Source organism: Meles meles, chromosome 11 (assembly GCF_922984935.1).
Source record: "Meles meles chromosome 11, mMelMel3.1 paternal haplotype, whole genome shotgun sequence".
Classification (NCBI taxonomy): domain Eukaryota; kingdom Metazoa; phylum Chordata; class Mammalia; order Carnivora; family Mustelidae; genus Meles; species Meles meles.
This window is the reverse complement of record NC_060076.1, coordinates 20,296,310-20,303,012: the sequence shown is the minus strand read 5'-3', so window position 1 is coordinate 20,303,012 and position 6,703 is coordinate 20,296,310. Positions and strand designations below refer to the sequence as shown.

At 44.3% G+C, this 6,703-nt stretch overlaps 1 protein-coding gene across 1 annotated transcript in view; it reads left to right on the top strand.

Moving 5' to 3' along the window:
* Positions 1–1,171: 1,171 nt before the first annotated feature.
* The window catches only part of RGS3 (regulator of G protein signaling 3), a 129,997-nt gene continuing 124,465 nt past the window's right edge, over positions 1,172–6,703 (top strand). The window contains exon 1 of the mRNA XM_046021748.1: positions 1,172–1,218. The gene's annotated coding sequence lies outside the window, so the exon portion shown is untranslated. The remainder of the gene's footprint in view (positions 1,219–6,703) is intronic.

Below are 6,703 nucleotides of genomic sequence, written 5' to 3'. Positions count from 1 at the left end.
TTTCTCGAATGTGCATTACATTGTAGAATGACTTGTGTGGGTTAACCTAAAAATTACACCTTTTTTCAACTCCTTGGTCTTCTTTCAGACCTGTCCACTCAGGCAACCCCGATTTCCAGTGGTCAGTAGTGAGGCTGAGGAGGGGCCTGGGCTGAGCTTTCATTTGTTTATTTTTTCTGAAAACTCAGAAGAGAAATTCTATTACTAATTCAACTACACACTTAATTAAGCAACTCTCAGAAATTGGCACATTCTTTTCAGTTTTGTTGGTGAGTACAAAGTTACCTTTTGAATCATTTTTTAAAATTAGTGCTCTTTTTTTATTTTTAAAGATTTTATTTATTTATTTGACAAAGGTCACACGTAGGCAGAGAGGCAGGCAGAGAGAGAAGGGGAAGCAGGCTCCCCGCTAAGCAGAAAGCCCGATGGATGCGGGGCTAGATCCCAGGACTCTGAGATCGTGACCTGAGTCGAAGGCAGAGGCTTTAATCCACTGGGCCACCCAGGCGCTCCTTGAATCATTTTGAATGAGAGGATGTTTGCTATTTGAACACTGGCCTTTGCTTCTGTGTTCAAAGGGAGGAAAACCATTTGTGGGCTGAAACCTGTTTCACCTTTCTTACACCAATCCCTCCAATCGCAAACAGAATTTAGGGCAGTATAATCTGCATGCCACAATACAGTCTTTAAGGCAGTGTATACCCAGTATTTCAGTTGGTTCTCTGGCCAACTCTATAGATAAATGTGGATTGCCTCCATTTTATAGATTAGAAAACTGAGGCTCAGAATCCAGGGTTTGAGGACAACTCATTTGGGACATTGGCGAATTAGGAAAAAAAAAAAAAGGCATCCTTAAAGACACTTTACTACCATCTGTTGAAAATTCTCTCAATGAATATAAAAATCTACAATGATTACATTATGAGCGGCAACCCTAGAGTTGGTCCACAACCTTCACCACAGGACCTGGTTAAGTCATTTGCCAGAAATCAAAGGCCAGCAAGGAAAGGGGCTGGGCTTAGAACCTGGGCCCTTGCTCCTCTCATCCACCGAAATCTGATACCTCTTTGATTCCCTCTCTTTAACACACAGTGGAGCCTGGGACAGTGTTCATTAGAAAGGAAAGATGAGACCATGTAAAGAAGAATGGACTGAGGGGAAGGAGCACTCATGAACACTTTGAATTAGCCTCCCAACATTCTGAGCGAAGAGGAACAGGTAACTGTTGCTAACTGCCATTTCCTCACCACCTGCACCATGGGCATCAGGAGAAGGAAGGCCCAGCAGCCAGGAGGATCTAGCTAGAATTGCTTGGAAATCCACTTTATGCATTTAAGCAGACAAGAGGTCTTAAGACTTAGCTGGTTTGAAGATTGTCCTAGGATCCTTATAAAAAGCTCTGGCTTCTTTTCTTTTCTCTCGTTCTTTGTGATTCTTACTTAAGGTAGGCCACTTTGTTTGGATCACCATGTTTTCTGAGCACACTTCCCAATGACACCTGGCTTGGTTTGACCTGTGCGTGAAAGCAGAGTCAAGGAAAGAGTCCTCAGACAGTCTGTGTCCACAGTCTCCTCCCTGTAGGGTCAGTGATTCCTTTGTTTTGGTCTCAGTCCTGACATCTGGGGTAACAGACTCTGTTCTTCCTTGTTTCTGGGTTACAGTAAGCTCCCTTTGACAGGATGGAGTCCGGATTTCAGCCAGGGTACCAGTGACTCTTAAAAAAATCCATTATTCAAATGTGCCTAAAGGAATTGTTTGTGAAATTAAAGACAGAAATACCTCTGGCTGTTAGGTAAGAATGATTAGAGGCCCTTGGGAATCCAAGGGAGTCTGGGAAAGACTTTCTAAATTGTCTCTTTCAGTTGCCAGAAGGTACCAGGGTATGAGATTATTTTGTCCTTCTGTTTATGCATTTATTTAACAAACCCTGAATACATACTACATGACAGCCAACCCCTAGTTATCTTGATAGAGAAACTAAAAGTTCTGGGGAGATGAAGAGTCATTCCTGGGAAGATAGCTAGAAATTCTTCTGGAGCACGTGGAGAAGTTGTTTGGGACCACTAGGTGGTGATATTACATTGCGAAAATGATACTCTTCCAAGACTGGAGGCCTCTGGTACTTTTCTGGGGCCATGGTCTACACAATCAAAGAGATTTATTTGTTGAGCACATGGAGAAAACCCCCACACTTCACCAATGAGATATATGATCCAATTGAAATGCTCTGATGAATGAATCAGTCTTTGAACACTTTAGATTGTCACTGGAAGAACTATTTCAGGGGTGTGACAAATTCCAGAACATTCCCAGAGGCCTAGGATTTGGGAAAACCGGAACTATTGATGATCCTGACAGTCATCCATTGGGCAGAGACTGAGGGAGGCAGCATTTGACAGGTAGAAAAATAAAAAATTATCTGAAGGTCTTTATGCTGTTTTTCGTCTCCTAAGTTTATCTTGATCAGATTTTGCCTGTTTAAAAATTCAGGGAGGATGAAACCAACAAATGCAGATTTTTTTTTTTTTTTTTTTAATCTATACTATTTCTAAGGATGGCCTTATTTTGGAAGGGATCTCCAGGGATAATTAAAACTCTCTCTAGGCCTCTGCATCAAACCCAACCCCTTTTGCCTGTCTCACAAGCCTTACAAGGTAGGTTTGAGGCCTGGGTGGGTCCTGTTTGTCTCCCCAGTTCCAGTTCTCCCCAGTTCTCCCTGGTGCTGTGTGCTCTAGCCATGATTTTTTTCTTTAGGTTCTAATGAGGCATGTCCTCTCTTATCTTCAGGCTTAAAAAAACAATTTTTTTTCTATACTTTAGTTTCAACCTGTACAGTTCTTTTCTTCCCCTTCTGCCTGACTACTTTCTGCCCATTCTGTAGATCTCAGCTCACATGTTACTTCTTTGGGGAAGATTTTTCTGACCACCAGCAGGGTGAGGTTCTCCTCTCTACCTTTCCTCTCCTGGCCTCTGTGGAGTTTGCGGCTTATCCATTGCCACCTTCCACAGCCAGACCGTGAGTTCCGTGAGTGGCATCTGTCTTCACTGCGTATTTTCAGTACCTAGTTGAGTGCCTGGCACATTGTAAATGCTCGATAGTACACGCTGAATGAGCGAATGAATAAAAACGGTAGATTACACATCTCTTTTCTTCAGGGTACAAACAATGTAGTTGTGGGAGCTGAGTGGTACAGAGAAGGAGCTATAGTAATGAGAAGAGAAAGGGGCACTTTGGAGGCTACCATCTGAAGCTTTTAGGTTTTGGCAAGTGGAGATATTTGCGGGGGTGGCCTTTAGGTAGGTGGAGGGAAGTGATGCAGGTGAGAGAAGGCGGGGGGGACAAGCAAGGACTGTCGTGTTCCAGTCTGGAAAGAGGGGAATGTAGGGCTGGAGACAGCTTGTGTCCCTGTTGTTCAAGGCCTTGGACGCTGGGCTGGAGAGAGTGGGCTCTGTGTGATAGCCATCCGTGGCTTTTGACTCAGGGAGTGATAGGACTAAAGTAGTGCTTCGCAAGTGTCAGTCTGGACCACCTGCGTGGCACCATCGACTGGATATCCGACTCTTGGTTTTGGCTTTGGTTGCTATCTTGGGGTCCTAAGATTGAGCCCCATGTCAGGCTCTGTGCTCAGCACAGAGTCTGCTGCAGATTCTCTCTCCCTCTCCCTCTGCACCCCCGACTTTGTGCTCTCTCTCTCTCTCTAAAATAAACAAATAAATCTTAACAAAAAAAGGGGGGGGGGAGAAATTGTTAATCTGATGACAGTAAAACATGAATTGGAGAGAGACCAGTAAGCCTGCAAGATCAGTCAGGAGGCTATCTGTAGAATTCGAGATGGGGGGGTGAACAGGTCCTGGAGTGTGTGGGCGGCAATGGAACGGAAACAAAAGGGCCTGGCCCGATGGAAAAATTAACAAGAACCTGGAAACTAGAAAGCAGGAGTGAGGGAGAGGGAGGAGCCAAGAAGTTTTCAGTCTGAGTTAGTGAGGGGCTGTCATTATCAGAAACCTGGAGGCCAAGAGGAAAAACCAGTTTAAGGAGAGATAAAAGAATTCCTTCATCAGACCTTTACAATGGCGTTATGGCTTTGTATGCTTCTCATTTATAGAAGTTAAATCCATGTACAGGGCCAAAAAATGAAGCGCAAGTGGGAAGGAGTGACAGGGGAGTATAATGCAATGGGCGGGGGCTGTTCCAGCTCTGCCACTCAGGGGAAAAACAGCCCAGAGGGAGTGCGAGATGGGGAAGGCAAATATGCCATTCCCTCTCTGATTTACAATACCATGTGTATTTTATGGGTGACGGAGGGCTTATTTGAAGGTAATTTGGTTATTCACAATTTATGCCTTGCATGTTGATTTTCGATCCAAATTTCCTGGCAAGCTCACTTTTTAAACTCTGTGCCAGATGGTAGGGTGGGTAGGAGGCAGCTACTAAGAAGACATACCTCAGTCACTGCGTTAACATTGCACACGACCTAGCTGGGTGGAAAGATGTGGAAGCAGACAATGAGGGCTAAATTAGATGAGCAGTCAGGGAGGAAGTGGGCGCCGAGAGGAAGAAGAGCGTTGCTTAGTGTGGCAAAGCGGAGGTGGCCCTGGGCCCAGGGTTGGAGAGAGTTCTGAGTCCTCATCAGAACAGCCCAGAGTAGCAGCAGGAGAGGAAATCTTGGAGGGAGGGAATCCAGAGGTGGGAAGGGGATTAAAGGGCATGGCTGGGGAACACGCCTCCCTAGATCAGAGGAAGAGCTATAGAATAGAGGAGTTATCAGAGAAGTGGGAGGAAAACTATGGCGAGGCGGATGAGGACTGAGAACAGGCACATGCTTTTCATAATTAGGAAGTCAGTGGTGACCTCTGAGTGAACAGTTTCAGTAGAGTGGTAGGAGGCAGAAAAAGGGGTCCAGGAGTGATCAGGACAGGAAGACATGCTCCTTCTCCCAGTTACAGCTCCAGTCAAACCCACCTAGATCTATTCCCAAGTTCCCCATGAAATTTCTCTGGAGAACCTTTGACCTCTGTCCCTAGAGCTCTTCCCAGTATGCTCTGCTGCTGTCCATGGGAAGGGTACTCCCCATCACGGGACACTGATCCAGACGTAGGCTTTGCTCTACACAAGCCTCCCGGTCCAGCTTGAGTGTAGTCCAGCTGAGACACAGCCCTCAGCTGTGTTTGCTGCATTTGGTATCTAAACAACTCTCTGCCCTAAGTAAGATCCATACTCCCATGTGACTGCAAATGATAGCTTGCAAATTGCTCCCCTGGAGTTGGTTTCTTGCAGTTCCTTTGTCAGAATTTAGACAAGGCAGCATAAAACCATTTGTTCCAGGATGCAAGGAGCTCTGGATGTTTTGTAGTCAATGGTTCCTTATCCAAGTTATATTGTTCTTTCCAAGAGATTAAAATAGGAGGAAATGTATGGACCCATGTAGTTTACCATTTCTAGTTCTCTACATTCCTTTGTGCAGATCAAGACTTCCAGATGGTATCATTTTCCTGCTGCCTGGAAGACTAACATTTCTTGCGGTGCAGGTTTTCTCAATGATGAATTCATTCAGCTTTGGGAAGTCTGAGAAGATCTTCCTTTTCACCGTTGTTTTTTTTTAAGATTTTATTTATTTATTTGACAGATAGAGATCACAAGTAGGCAGAAAGGCAGGCAGAGAGAGAGGAAAGGAAGCAGGGTTCCTGCTGAGCAGAGAGCCCGATGTGCGGCTCGATCCCAGGACCCTGGGATCATGACCTGAGCCGAAGGCAGAGGCTTTAACCCACTGAGCCACCCAGGCGCCCCTCACCTTTGTTTTTTTAAAAGGTATTTTTGCTGGGTAAAATAGGTTGGCGTTGTTTTTTTTTTTTCTTTCAGTAAAGGTGCTGCTTCACTGTCTTCTGGTGTGTGTTTCTGATGAGAAGGCTAATACCATCTTTGTTCTTCTGTAGGTAATTTGTTTTGTTTTGTTTTCTGGCTGCTTTCCAGACTCACTTTATTACTGGTTTTAGGCAATTTGATCATGATGTGCTTTGGTGTATGTTTCTTCATATTTCTTTTTCTTTCTTTTTTTTTTTTAAGATTTTATTGATTTATTTGTCAGAGAGAGAGAGAGAGAGTACAGGCAGGCAGAGTGGCAGGCAGAGGGAGAAGCAGGCTCCCCGCTCAGCAAGGAGCCCAATATGGGACTCGATCCCAGGACGCTGGGATCATGACCTGAGCCGAAGGCAGTCGCTTAACTGACTGAGCCACCCAGGCATCCTGATTTCTTCATATTTCTTTCACTTGGGATTCATTGGGCTTTGTGGATTTGTGGTTTTGAAATATTCATCAGATTTGGGAAATTTTTACCCATGATTTTCTCAAATATATTTCTGGGCCCTATCTTCTTCAGGGATTCCAATTATATATGTATCAGGGTGCTGGAAGTTGTCCTGTGGCTCAGTAATGTTCTTTGTGTTTATTTTGTGTGTGGGGGGTTCCTTTTTCTCCAGATGTTTTATTTTGGATGGTTTCTATTGCTCTGTTTTCAAGTTCACTAATCTCTTTTCCCTAAAGTGTCTAATCTGCTATTACCCTATCCTGTGTATTTTTGCCTCTCAGACATCATATTTTTCAACTCTAGATGTTTGATTTAGGCTTCTTTTTATTTTCTATGTTTCAGCATGCTTTAAAGGTGCTCCTTAGACATAAAAACAGAGTTGTAATAACCATTATAAT